A 14,153-nucleotide genomic window follows, 5' to 3' on the forward strand; every position below is an offset into this window, starting at 1 on the left:
CAGTCTATTAAACCGAGTATAGGTTACTGGCCGTCTTCTTATCACCAGTGTCGAGGTTGGGAGACTACTCTCTCCCGTCTTCGCATTGGCCATACTCGTCTTACTCATGGATATCTCATGGAGAGGCGTCTTGCTCCTCTCTGTGAGAATTGCCAAGCTCCATTATCAGTCAGCCACATTCTGTTGGACTGCCCACTTTATCAACGAGCACGCAGAATTTACCTCTGTCGTCGTCTTCGCCCCGCTGCTCTCTCTTTACCTTCCCTTCTCGCTGATGGACCCACCTTTCATCCGGACTCTCTTATTGACTTTTTGACAACGACTGACTTACTTCACAAATTCTGATACTTTCAGCCCTTTCTACTTGTATCTCTTGCTACCCTCTACCCCCGTACTATCCCCTGCCCCGCTGTTTTCTGTAACCTGCTGATCATCCCCCCTCCCTCCTGCCATCCAATTCCCTTGCTTCCTTCCCTACCCTGCAGCGCTGTATAGCCCTTGTGGCTTAGCGCTTCTTTTTGATTATAATAATAATATGGGTGCAGTCTGGAAAAAAGTACGGAAACTGAGTGGTAAATATTCTCCTGACCGGCTCCTGTTCTGCGGGTTGCCTGTGTTGATATAGCAAACCCTCTAGATGTTGCCATTGAAATTGGCAATCATCTGGTCCGTAATTCTCTGGGGCTCCATCTCTGCTCCTCGTTTCTTTCCTCAAAGTCTGCCAGAGAGTTAGCACACTTGGACATTTCTTCTCTCAGAGAAGAACAGTATAATGTGCGTTTTACACTTCAGGAACTGGAGGCAACACACTCAACTTGGCGATCATCAACAGCTGGGCCCGACGACATTCATTATTCATATGTTACAACATTTACATCAGTCAGCCCTTGCAGTCCTATTATGCCTTTTCAATATTATTAGGTCACAAGGAGTTCTTCCACAGCTGTGGAAATCTGCCATTGTTCTCCCTTTCCGCAAACCAGGTACTACGGGACATAAAACCTCCCACTATCGTCCCATCGCTATTACCAGTTGAGTCTGGTAAATAGAAGTTTAATGTGGTATTTAGAGACACACAACAGTCTCTCCACTCATCAATACAAAGTTTGGATACGTATCCAAATACGTATCTTCATAATGGCTTTGCAAATAACCACTCGGTTATTGCCATATTTTTTGACCTTGAGAAGGCATATGACACACCTTGGAGGTATAATATTTTGGCCCAAGCCCACTCCTTAGGCCTCCAAGGCAATCTACCATCCTTCCTTAAGAACTTTTTAAGTGACAGACATTTCCGCATTCAAATCAATAATGTGCTCTCCCTGGACTTTGTCCAAGCTGAAGGTGTCCCTCAGGGATGTGTTCTGAGCACAACACTTTTTCTCCTTGCTATAAATAATTTGGCCTCTGTTCTTCCACCCAATATTTGGTCATCACTCTATGTTGATGACTTCGCTGTTGCTTGTGCAGGCGCTGACTGTCATCTCATTACAGTTTCTCTCCAGCATGCGGTCGACCATGTTTCCAATTGGGCCATAATGCATGGGTTTAAATTTTCCAGTACCAAAACTCTCCAAATTACTTTCACTAGACGCTCTGTCATCTCCGATCATCCTTTGTATCTCTATGGCTCCCGTATCCCCGAACGTGATAGTCAGATTTCTAGGCCTCCTCTTTGACTGTAGGTTATCCTGGAAACCTCACATTACCTCTCTGAAGGCAACTTGTCACAGCCGGCTGAACCTTTTTAAAACCCTTGCTTATCTTTCCTGGGGAGCTGATTGTCGAACTCTGCTTTGCCTACATTCTGCCCTCATTTTATCGAAGCTTGATTATGGTGACCAGATTTATTCAGCTGCCTCTCCTGCTACTCTCTCTAGCCTTAACCCCATCGATCACCAAGGATTACGTTTATGCCTTGGTGCTTTTCGCTCTTCCCAAGTTGAGAGCTTCTATGCAAAAACAAATGTTCCATCCTTGTCTGATCGCTGTGATGCCCATTGCCTTGCCTATGTATGCTCTCACAATCCTTCCATTTGTAGAATGGTCACCGATATTAGTAGACATTAGTAGACATTCTTTATTTGTTCGCCGCCCCTGTTTGCTCCATCCCTTTTCTCTTCGCCTACATTCACTCTTGTCTTCCCTTCAGTTACCACCTTTATATGTTCATGTAGCATCTCACTTTTCCCTACTTCCCTGGGAAGTTCCAGCTGTTTGGGTCTGTTCTTTCTCGCTCCCTTGCTCAAAAGCCCAACTGCCTACGGTGGCTTCCTGCTCTCTTTTTCTTGATCACTTCCACGCTCATTCTCATGCCATCACTGTGTACACAGATGGCTCTAAGTCTTCAGACGGCGTTGGATTCACAGCAGTGTTTGTGGACAGCATCCTGCAAGGGCATTTACTATGTTCGGCTAGCATTTTTACTGCTGAATTGTATGCCATTCTTGTAGCACTTATTCATATCGCATCTATGCCTGTGTCATTTGTGGTAGTCTCAGACTCCCTTAGTGCTCTACAGGCTATATCTTGTGGCTTAGCGCTTCTTTTTGATTATAATAATAATACAGGCTATATGAAAATTTGATACACCTCACCCCCTAGTTCTCCGTATCAAACTTTGGCTATGCCGTATCTCTGCCAAGCATGAAGATATTTTTTTTTGTTGGGTCCCTGGTCATGTCAACGTACAGGGCAATGAACAGGCAGGCACTGTTGCACGGTCAGCAGTACATGACCTACCAATTTCATATAGAGGTGTTCTATTTCTGGACTATTTTGCTGTAATAGCTACCCACCTTCACACCTGTTGGCAACAACGTTGGTCAACTCTGCTCGGTAACAAACTTCATTCTATTAAACCAAGCATAGGTTACTGGCTGTCTTTTTTGTCATCAGTGCCGAGGTTGGGAGACTACTCTCTCCCGCCTTCGCATTGGCCACACTCATCTTACTCTTGGGTATCTCATGGAGAGGCACCCTGTTCCTCTCTGTGAGCAGTGTCAAGTTCCAGTATCGATTAGCCACATTCTGTTAGACAGCTCTCTCTATCAACAAGCACGCAGAATTTACCTCCAACGTCGTCTCTGCTCTACTACTCTCTCTTTACCTTCCCTTCTTGCTGATGGACCCCTCTTTAATCCTGACTCTCTCATTGACTTCTTGACAAGGACTGATTTACTCCACAAACTCTGATGATGATACCTTTTGCATTCCCTCAGCCCTTTCTACCTCAATCTCTTTCACCATCAACTTCCCCACTGTCCTCTGTAACCTATTAGTCATCTATCTCCTTTTTGCCACCTGATACCCTTGCTTCCTTCCTGCCCTGCAGCACTGTATAGCCCCTGTATAGCCCTTATGGCTTAATGCTTCTTTTTGATTATAATAATCTGCTCACTAACAAACTTTGTTCTATTAAACCGAGTATAGGTTACTGGTCGTCTTCTTGTCACCAGTGTCGAGGTTGGGAGACTACTCTCTCCTGCCTTCGCATTGGCCATGCTCATCGTACTCATGGATATCTCATGGAGAGGTGCCCAACTCTTCTCTGTGAGAATTGTCAGGTTCCATTATCGGTCAGCCACATTCTGTTAGACTGCCCACTTTATCAACGAGCACACAGAATTTACCTCCAACGTCGTCTTTGCTCCACTGCTCTCTCTTTACCTTTCCTTCTTGCTGATGGACCAACCTTTCATCTGGACTCTCTCATTGACTTTTTGACAACAACTGACTTACTCCACAAACTCTGACAATACCTTCAGCCCATTCTACCTCAATCTCTTGCTACCCTCTACCCCTGCACTATCCTCTGACCCACTGTTTCCTGTAACCTACTAATCATCCCTCTTCCCTTCTGTTGCCCGATACCCTCGCTTCCTTCCCTACCCTGCAGCGCTGTATAGCCCTTGTGGCTTAGTGCTTCTTTTTGATTATAATAATAATCTAGTGAATATCATTGTTAATTTAAAATCTCCAGATCACACTTACAAAGGTTTACAGCAGTTTAGAATTAAACTGGAGAGCACTCTCAAAATTTTAAGTAATAAATATAATCTGGAGGAATCAGACTGGTTATTGAGTGCCATTTTACAGAATAAATTAAGCTGTAAAACATTTGAATGACACTCGAACAAGTATCACAAAAGTTATTTTGGTCTGGAGGAAATAAGACTAGGTCTACAAGAACTAATCCCCTCAAGGAAGGTTCCTTGACGCTGGTGAGGGGCTCTTGATCTAGGGAATTGGATCTGTGATCCAGTTCCCTGAATTAAACCTGAATACCTTCCATTCCCCCCCCCCCAAGAGTGCTGTATAATCCTATGGGTTTAGCGCTTCCTCATGATTATAATAATACAAGAATTAATTGTTCATTTGCAGACCAGCTAACCAACTCATTTTAAAGATGCAACACACAATAACTCTGAGGTATCTGTCAAGTTTCACAAGGGGAAAAATTATCCCAATGTTAATCAAAATTCATTTCCTAAAAAGAGTTGCATAGATACATATCAAGAAGCAGGAATCAGAAGTAATGATTATCCACAAGGTAAGAATAATAAGAGTTGCCCAGTTAATAAAAAACCAGTCAAAGAACAGAGAGATTGTCTTTTCTGCAAGGTTACTCCTTTTTCTAAGAATTGCAATGCATATAATTCATGGAATGATAAGTTGAAAGATTGGAAGACCTTGACAGATGTATCAGATGTCTTGGTATTCACAATGTAAAGGATTGTCATGCGAAATTAAACAACTGTTATCAATGTCACAAAGGAAGACACCATGTAGTAATGTGTAAGGGTTTATATGATAATGTTGATAATGATAATGTTGACAATCCTGACACGACAGTGGCTAATGTAAAAATTGCTGCTAATGTTAATAATGATGGTTTTGCTGAAGTATCCTTACCTGTGTTACAGGTAAAAATTGATGATAAAAGGCATAAATAAAAAAAATGTAACTGTGCAACATCTGGATATCTTTATTGTAGACGTTTCGCCATCCAGTGGCTTTATCAATACAGATTCTAGGACATAATAGGAAGACAGTAGAACTATATACAAAAGATGAGGTAATCAGTCCCTCGGCCTTGGAGTTAGTGTTCACAGCATCGTGGTGGAGGAGAATCTGGAGCAAAGACAAGAAGACTGGCGGTTATATAGGCGTCAGTGGATAGGGACGGGCAGCAGACGAGGGCAAAGTCACTGGTAGGCAGGATTCCCCAGTGGAAGTAGGTCCTTCCCAAAGAGATGGGTTAGTTGCAGCAGCTATGAAGAAGGTCTTGTAGATGTCATCATGGAATCTTGGTTCAGAGGACATCTACAAGACCTTCTTCACAGCTGCTGCAACTAACCCATCTCTTTGGGAAGGACCTACTTCCACTGGGGAATCCCGCCTACCAGTGACTTTGCCCTCGTCTGCTGCCCGTCCCTATCCACTGACGCCTATATAACCACCAGTCTTCTTGTCTTTGCTCCAGATTCTCCTCCACCACGATGCTGTGAACACTAACTCCAAGGCCGAGGGACTGATTACCTCATCTTTTGTATATAGTTCTACTGTCTTCCTATTATGTCCTAGAATCTGTATTGATAAAGCCACTGGATGGTGAAACGTCTATAATAAAGATATCCAGATGTTGCACATGTGTCTTAACTTCCTCTTTGTATTGGACTGATGAAGCCACTGTGTGGCGAAACGTTTCCTGAATAAAGATTCCCATATGCTGCATAAGTGTCTCAATCTTCAGAACCTTGCATTTATCTACATTGAACTGCATCTACCACTTTTCTGACCAAGAGTAGAGTTTGTCTAAATCCTCCTGACGTTCCCTAACATCTACGTTTGAATCAATTATCCTACCTATCTTCGTGTCATCGGCGAATTTGTTCATATCACTAGTAATTCCTTCATCAAGATCATTGATATATATTATAAACAACAACGGGCCCAAGACTGATCCCTGTGGAACGCCACTTGTTACTGATCCCCACTCGGATTTAACCCCATTTATGGACACTCTCTGCTTCCTGTCTGTGAGCCATGATTCGATCCACAAGAGCACCCTTCCCCCAATGCCATGAGCTGCTACTTTCTTCAACAGTCTTTGGTGCGGAACTCTATCAAATGCCTTACTAAAATCTAAGTAAACAATATCAAATTCTTTATCGTGGTCAACAGCCTCAAAAGCTTTACTGAAGAAAGTTAATAAATTAGTTAGACAAGACCGGCCTCTTGTGAATCCATGCTGAGTATCCTTAAGCTATTCTTATCGAGATGGCTTCTTATAATCTCAGCTATAATTGACTCTAGTAATTTGCCTACAATTGAGGTCAGGCTTATTTGGCGGTAATTTGACGGTAACGACTTGTCCTCTGTTTTATAAATAGGAATTACATTAGCCATCTTCCACATATCAGACACTACACCTGTTTGAAGAGATAAATTAAAAATATTAGTTAATGGTTCACAGACTTCCATTTTGCATTCCTTAAGAACCCTTGAAAAAACCTCATCAGGACCCGGTGACTTATTTTGCTTCAGTCGGTCTATCTGCTTCACAACCATTTCACTAGTGACTGTGATGTTACATAATTTATCTTCTGATCCACTATAAAAATTTATTACCGGAATATTATTAGTGTCTTCCTGTGTAAAAACCGAGAGAAAATAATTATTTAAAATCGAGCACATTTCATTCTCTTTGTCAGTAAGATGCCCATAGTTATTTTTAAGGGGACCTATCTTATCTCTGACTTTTGTTCTATAGACCTGGAAAAAACTTTTTGGGTTAGTTTTAGAATCCCTAGCAACTTTAATTTCATAGTCCCTTTTAGCTTTTCTTATCCCCTATTTAATGTCCCTCTTAATGTCAATATACTGATTCATAAGATGACCCTCGCCTCTTTTGATACGCCTATAAATTCATTTCTTATGCCCTAGTAGATATTTCAGCCTATTATTCATCCATTTTGGGTCATTTCTATTTGATCTAATTTCCTTATAAGGGATAAACGTTCTTTGAGCAGCATGTATTGTGTTCAGAAAACTGTCATATTGATAGCTCTCCTCGTTACCCCAGTCAACAGATGATAAGTGTTCTCTAAGCCCATCATAATCTGCTAAGCGAAAATCTGGGACTGTTACTGAGTTATCCCTACTATCATACTTCCATTCAATTCTAAATGTAATTGATTTGTGGTCGCTAGCACCCAGTTCCTCTGAAACTTCTAAATTATTAACAAGGGATTCATTGTTTGCCAGAACTAAGTCAAGCAGGTTATTACCCCTTGTAGGTTCTGTCACAAACTGCTTCAAAAAACAATCCTGAACTACTAAGAAATCGTATGATTCTAAATTCCCAGTCAAGAAATTCCAATCAATATGACTAAAGTTAGTCTCCTAGAATTACTACATTATCGTGCCTTGTGGCCCTAACAATTTCCTCCCATAGTAGTCTCCCCTGGTCCCTAACTAAATTTGGGGGACGGTATATCACACCTAAAATTAATTTTTTATGCCCCTCTGAAAATTCTATCCAAACAGACTCTGTATGTGTTACTTCAGACTTAATACCCGTTTTTATGCAACAGTTCAAGCGATCTTGGACATACAATGCCACCCCACCCCCCTTCCCGATACTTCTATCTACTTGGAACAATTTAAAACCCTGAATGTGACATTCTGCAGGCATGTCCCGACTTTTTGAATTAAACCACGTCTCAGTAATGGCAAATACGTCTATGTTACCTGCACTAGCAACTAGTCTCAACTCGTCCATCTTATTCCTAGCACTGCGACTATTTGCGTAATAAATATTTAATGACCCTCCTCTCTCTTTACCCTTCCTGCTCCTTTCTGTTATTCCACTAAACCTATTACTGTCCTTGTCAATTAGTGCCACTGGCTTAACAATATCCACCTCATTTTGCCTATTACTAGTTCTCCTAGTACTCATGTTACTACCCTGCGACTTCACAGTTTTCCCGCAAAAACCCATACCACTAACTATTCCTAGTTTAAAGACCTAACAGCTCCCTCCACTGCGTTGGCCAGTGCTCCCACCCCACACCTAGATAAGTGAACCCCGTCCCTGGCATACATGTCATTTCTGCCATAGAAGAGGTCCCAGTTGTCAATGAATGTTACCGCATTTTCTTTACAGTATTTGTCCAGCCAGCAATTGACACCAATTGCTCTGGACAACCATTCATTTCCAACTCCTCTCCTTGGCAAAATGCCACATATGACAGGTTTCCCACCCTTCCTCCTAATTATCTCTATTGCTGACCTATACCTGCTAATCAGGTCCTCACTCCTACGTCTGCCAACATCGTTGCCTCCAGCACTGAGACAGATAATGGGATTGCTCCCATTACCTCTCATGATGTCATCCAGACGGCTAACAATATCCTTCATCCCAGCCCCAGGAAAACACACTCTCTGCCTCCTACTCCTAACCTTCAAGCAGAATGCCCTATCCATGTACCTAATCTGGCTATCCCCAACAACAACGTTTTTACCTTCCTTGGCATCGTCCGTCATGATGCTCCGAGTAGTCGACTCACATTCGCCAGGTAGCATTACACCACTTGAAGAATTCGTCAAGATGTTCTCGATGGTCTTCGTTGGGGTTTCTAGGGATGTCTCACTCACGTCTGCCAATGCTTCCTTGGTGCTCGTTGTGGCATTCCCAGTAGAACACTCACATTCGTCAGGTAGCACCGAGAATGAGTTGGAAGTTTCCACGGTAGTCTTCTGGTTTCTCGTTGTTTCTGCCTCTCCAACCGTTTTCTTGATCTTCAGCTTGGTTCCATGTTGCCCGGCCACTGACCAAGCTCCCCTCTTAACCTGGGGACTCACAACAGGAGGATTACTATGAATCCTCTTGTTCTCCTCCGTTAATCGCCGTATCTCCAGCTTAGCAACTCTGAGCTCTTCTTTCAGCTGCTGGTAAAGCTGCTCAAGAGAGGGCATCCTGGTTCAGATTCACAGAGAGCACACAAACAGGTCTTCACAGAGCTAAGTACACGTCACCACTGAGCTAAGTACACGTCACCACTGAGCTAAGTACACGTCACCACTGAGCTAAGTACACGTCACCACTGGCTAAGTACACGTCACCACTGAGCTAAGTACACGTCACCACTGAGCTAAGTACACATCACCACTGAGCTAAGTACACGCCACCACTGAGCTAAGTACATGTCACCACTGAGCTAAGTACACATCACCACTGAGCTAAGTACATGTCACCACTGGGCTAAATACACGTCACCACTGAGCTAAGTACACGTCACCACTGAGCTAAGTACACGTCACCACTGAGCTAAGTACACGTCACCACCATTAGTTGCACTTGTGTCCTTTTACTTTACATATTGTCGGTAATTCTACCAACTTTATTACAGCTTTATACATCATTAGTAAGGCCTCATCTAGATTATGCAGCTCAATTCTGGTCTCCATATTACAGAATGGACATAAATTCGTTAGAAAACATTCAGCGTAGGATGACTAAATTAATACATAGCATTAGAAATCTTCCTTATGGAGAAAGATTGAAGACTCTTAAGTTACATTCACTTGTTAGACGAAGAATGAGGGGAGACCTGATCGAAGTGTATAAGTGGAAGATAGGTATTAATAAAGGGGATATTAACAAGGTCTTGAGGATATCTCTCCAAGAGAGAACCTGCAGTAATGGATTTAAGTTGGATAAGTTTAGATTTAGAAAGGACATCGGAAAGTATTGGTTTGGAAATAGGGTAGTTGATGAGTGGAACAGTCTACCTAGTTGGGTTATTGAGGCTAGGACTTTGGGTAGTTTCAAATTTAGGTTGGATAAGTACATGAGTGGGAGGGGTTGGATTTGAGTGGGATTGCACATCAGAGCTTATTTCATGGGTAGCATTGAAAATTGGGTTGGTCAAATGTTTGTTAGTGGGATGAATTGTAAAGGACCTGCCTAGTATGGGCCAACAGGCCTGCTACAGTGTTCCTCCTTTCTTATGTTCTTATGTAATGTGACATTTATTGTGGCAACGTTTCGCTCTCCAGGAGCTTTATCAAGCCATTACAAACAATACATGGACACAGAGGGTATATAAAGGCTCAGAGTGAGGTGTAATACTAGTGAGGTACCATTTCGATGTTCACTAGTGGTAGTAGTAGTAGTAGTGGTAGTGACAAAAGTAATACAATATGGTAGAGCAATTAATTCATACATGAGTAAAAGGATATAAAAGCTATTACTTGGGTAACATAAAAATAGGTTGGATAAATATAGACTGGAATGAGGCAGCTTGTTTCAGTGTTCACTCTCTGTGCTTTGTGTAGTATAACAGGAGAGACTATGTGATGGCAGGGTTTACTGTTTTCAGGAGGATTCTTGCTAAGACTTCGGAGATGGTGAAGCTGCCGTTGTTTTGTTTAATTGTATTCGAAACAGCGATCAGTGCTGATTCGAGGCACTTGCGTCTGTGGAAATTAGTTTCTTTGATCACTAATTGGGCGTCTCTGAATTTCATGAGATGACTGGTGGAATTTCGGTGTTGTACACAGGCGTTGTTCAAGTTATCGTTCCTACATGCTGTTTCACCTACGTAAATCTTGTCACAGCCTCCACAGGGTATAGTGTAAACTCCTGCATTGACTGGTTCGTGGTGCTTGTATGTATAATGTTCACCAAGACCGTAGTCCTGGCACGGGTCTCAATCTTGCGATGACCCGTCTCTGGCTCCCGAGGGAGAAAGGTTTCTACAATGATGCGACATATGCTGTTCAAGCACTCTTCTGGTCAGTTCAACTGGTGCGACAACACCGTATGTACTCCTAACTATGGACACTAGCGAGGAGGAGGATATGTCGTTATCACAGGTAACAGCTTGTCTGGTTCGTTGACTCCATGGTACACTAGTGTGGCCGCAGTCATCTCTGGTTCCTCTTCGGGAGGGAATATCACTCCTAGTTGCCTGCGGAGTGTCTCAGTAACTTCGCACTCCAGAAGATAGTGTGTTAGGGGCCGCTGGACAACGTGCTGACAGTACTGGCACATCTCCTCCTCAGCCTTGTCTACCATCATCTTGGCTGTGGGAAAGCCCAAACGAAGCCGATGGATGGCGGTACACTGCGCTCTGGACCAGCTTCTATCATATGGAGGGGGTTCTCCCTGAGTCGCTGCTCGGTACCACTGTTGAGATGGGGTATCACCTAAAACCTCCCCCATAAGTTTCATGGCTCTGGCAGCCACCAGTTTGGTCTGTCGTAGGCTGATTGGGACAGTAATCCCAACATGTGGATAGTCTGTTGCTGCCTTGGCTGCATCATCTGCCGCCTCATTTCCCCGGATGCCAGCATGGCTGGGGATCCAGTTCAATGTCGATTTGTTACACTGAACTTCTAAGGCTGTCATGCTCAGGATCGTTGTGATGAGGTGAACATTGTCCTGTGGTTGAGGATGGGAGAGGGCATTGATTGCAGAGGTGGAATCAACATGTATGACAGGTCGGAGTCGATGTCGTAGGGCATGTGACAATGCCTGCTGAATCGCCACCAGCTCAGCTTGAAGGATCGTGCAGTGGTCAGGGAGTCGCCAGCCTTGTGTGTGACCATTGTGGTACAGTCCAGCTGCTGCTCTCTTCCTGTCAGGGTCGACAGAACCATCTGTGAAATACACTGCACATGTGCCTCCCTCTGCCAGTGCCATGCTTGTCTCAGCATGATTGCTGAGAGTGTCTTGACTGCAGAGACGCTTAGAGATGGGTAGCTGCATGATGCAAACATCGGCTGGATCTGGGCGCCAGGGAGGTGTTGGATGGTACCCAGCAACAGGAAGGTCACAACTCTTCTCAAGGAGTAGTTGTATAGGCAGCAGCTTCCGCCCAGCAGCACAAAACGAACGAATCCAGGAGTAGTCCGTGAAGAGTGTGGGATCTTGTGCCATGGTTGTCAATATCCGTCTCCTTAGTGGGGTACCTTGCTGCCTGTGCAGAATCGTGGCCACTTTGCAGGCGTTTATGTATCTTACTCTGTCAGCCAGGGAAGGAAGCCGGGCCTCAGATCTGAGACATACTGTGTTGGTCCAGATGGGGGCCCCAAGCATAGTTCTTATCGCCTGATTTTGTACGACCTCCACTCTTTGCCTGCTCTGCGGGAAGAGATGAGCTAACGCCGGTGCGCCGTAGTCAATGAGCGAGCGTATAGCTTGTATATAGTACAAGCGAAGTACATCTTTGCTTGCCCCTGCACGGTGCCTCGTCATGGCTCTCATGGCGTTGAGTCTAAATAGAGCACGTGACCTGACATACTCGGCCTGTTTCTGAAAGGTCAGCTTTTTATCAATGTAGATTCCCAAGTACAGGTAGGAGCCTGTCCACTCAAGTTCTATATCCTGAATATGTAATCTATTCACAGGATCTGGTCCCTTGAACATCATTGCAAGAGATTTCTCGGCCGAGATCTTGAGGCCTAGTTCCTTGCAAGACTGCGTAATTAGGTCCAAAGCTCTCTGAGCCTGTCGTTCTAAATTGCCTTTCCCATTCACTACGAGTGCAAGATCATCAGCATAGCTGAGGAGCTGTGTACCACTATGAAAGGGAAGGCTCACAAGTTCCTGCATAAGGATGTTAAACAGGGTAGGACTGAGCACACCTCCTTGTGGCGTACCGTTTTCCAGGGATTTAAAGGAAGAGTAGTGTCCCTGAAAGCTGACACAGGCCTGCCTGCCCCTAAGGTAGGACTCTATCCAGGCCATGAGGCGTCCTTTGATTCCCTTCCGAGCTAGTATTGCCAGAATTGCTGTGGGGCTGGCTAGCTCAAATGCCTTTTCAAGGTCGAGGTAGACGACAATACTAGGTTTTTTGTTACTGTCAGCAATCTGGCTTAGTAGAGTGGTTATGCACTCTGCTGTACCCACTCCTTTGGTGAAGCCAAATATGTGATGATGAGAGGGTCCAAGTTTCCATAGGAGGCGGTTTAACACCATCCTCTCAGCAGTCTTGGCTAAGCAGCTGGTCAGCGATATGGGTCTCATACTGCCTGGGTCCTTGGGCTTTGGAATTGGTACGATGGTAGCTTTCTTCCAAGCTGCTGGGAGTGTCCTGGCCCTCCACGACTTGTTAATGACGTCTAGTATGGCCTCCCATTTCGATGTTCACTAGTGGTGGTAGTAGTAGTAGTAGTAGTAGTAGTAGTAGTAGTAGTAGTGGTAGTGACAAAAGTAATACAATATGGTAGAGCAATTAATTCGTACATGAGTAAAAGGATATAAAAGCTATTACTTGGGTAACATAAAAATAGGTTGGACAAATATAGACTGGAATGAGGCAGCTTGTTTCAGTGTTCACTCTCTGTGCTTTGTGTAGTATAACAGGAGAGACTATGTGATGGCAGGGTTTACTGTTTTCAGGAGGATTCTTGCTAAGACTTCAGAGATGGTGAAGCTGCCGTTGTTTTGTTTAATTGTATTCAAAACAGCGATCAGTGCTGATTCGAGGCACTTGCGTCTGTGGAAATTAGTTTCTTTGATCATTAATTGGGCGTCTCTGAATTTCATGAGATGATGGGTGGAATTTCGGTGTTGTACACAGGCGTTGTTCAAGTTATCGTTCCTACATGCGTAAATGTGTTCATTGAGGCAGGTGTCGAGGTTTCTGGCTGTTTCACCTACGTAAATCTTGTCACAGCCTCCACAGGGTATAGTGTAAACTCCTGCATTGACTGGTTCGTGGTGCTTGGATTTTGTCCTGGTTATATCCTTTGTTGAAGTGTTAGAAGCGATGGCGACTCTGGTGTTAGCTTGTGAAAGTACTTTTGAGACGTTCAGTGCAACCTGGCTGTTGGGAAGAATTATAACTTTGCTGGGAGTGGTGTTGATGCCTGGAGAATTTATGATCTGAAGAGCTCTTTTCTTGCAGTCTTTGATGAAAAAAGAAGGAAAATGTAACTCAGTGAATGTTTGGTGAATGTATGTACACTCCTCGTCAAGAAACTCAGGACTACAAATTCGGTATGCTCTTAGGAAAAACCCGATGATGATGCCTCTTTTGGTCTTGGTATCTTGACTGGAATAGAAGTGTGTAAGATCTAAATTATTAACAAGGGATTCATTGTTTGCCAGAACTAAGTCAAGCAGGTTATTGCCC

This window comes from Cherax quadricarinatus, chromosome 6 (genome assembly GCF_038502225.1).
Source record: "Cherax quadricarinatus isolate ZL_2023a chromosome 6, ASM3850222v1, whole genome shotgun sequence".
NCBI classification, from domain to species: domain Eukaryota; kingdom Metazoa; phylum Arthropoda; class Malacostraca; order Decapoda; family Parastacidae; genus Cherax; species Cherax quadricarinatus.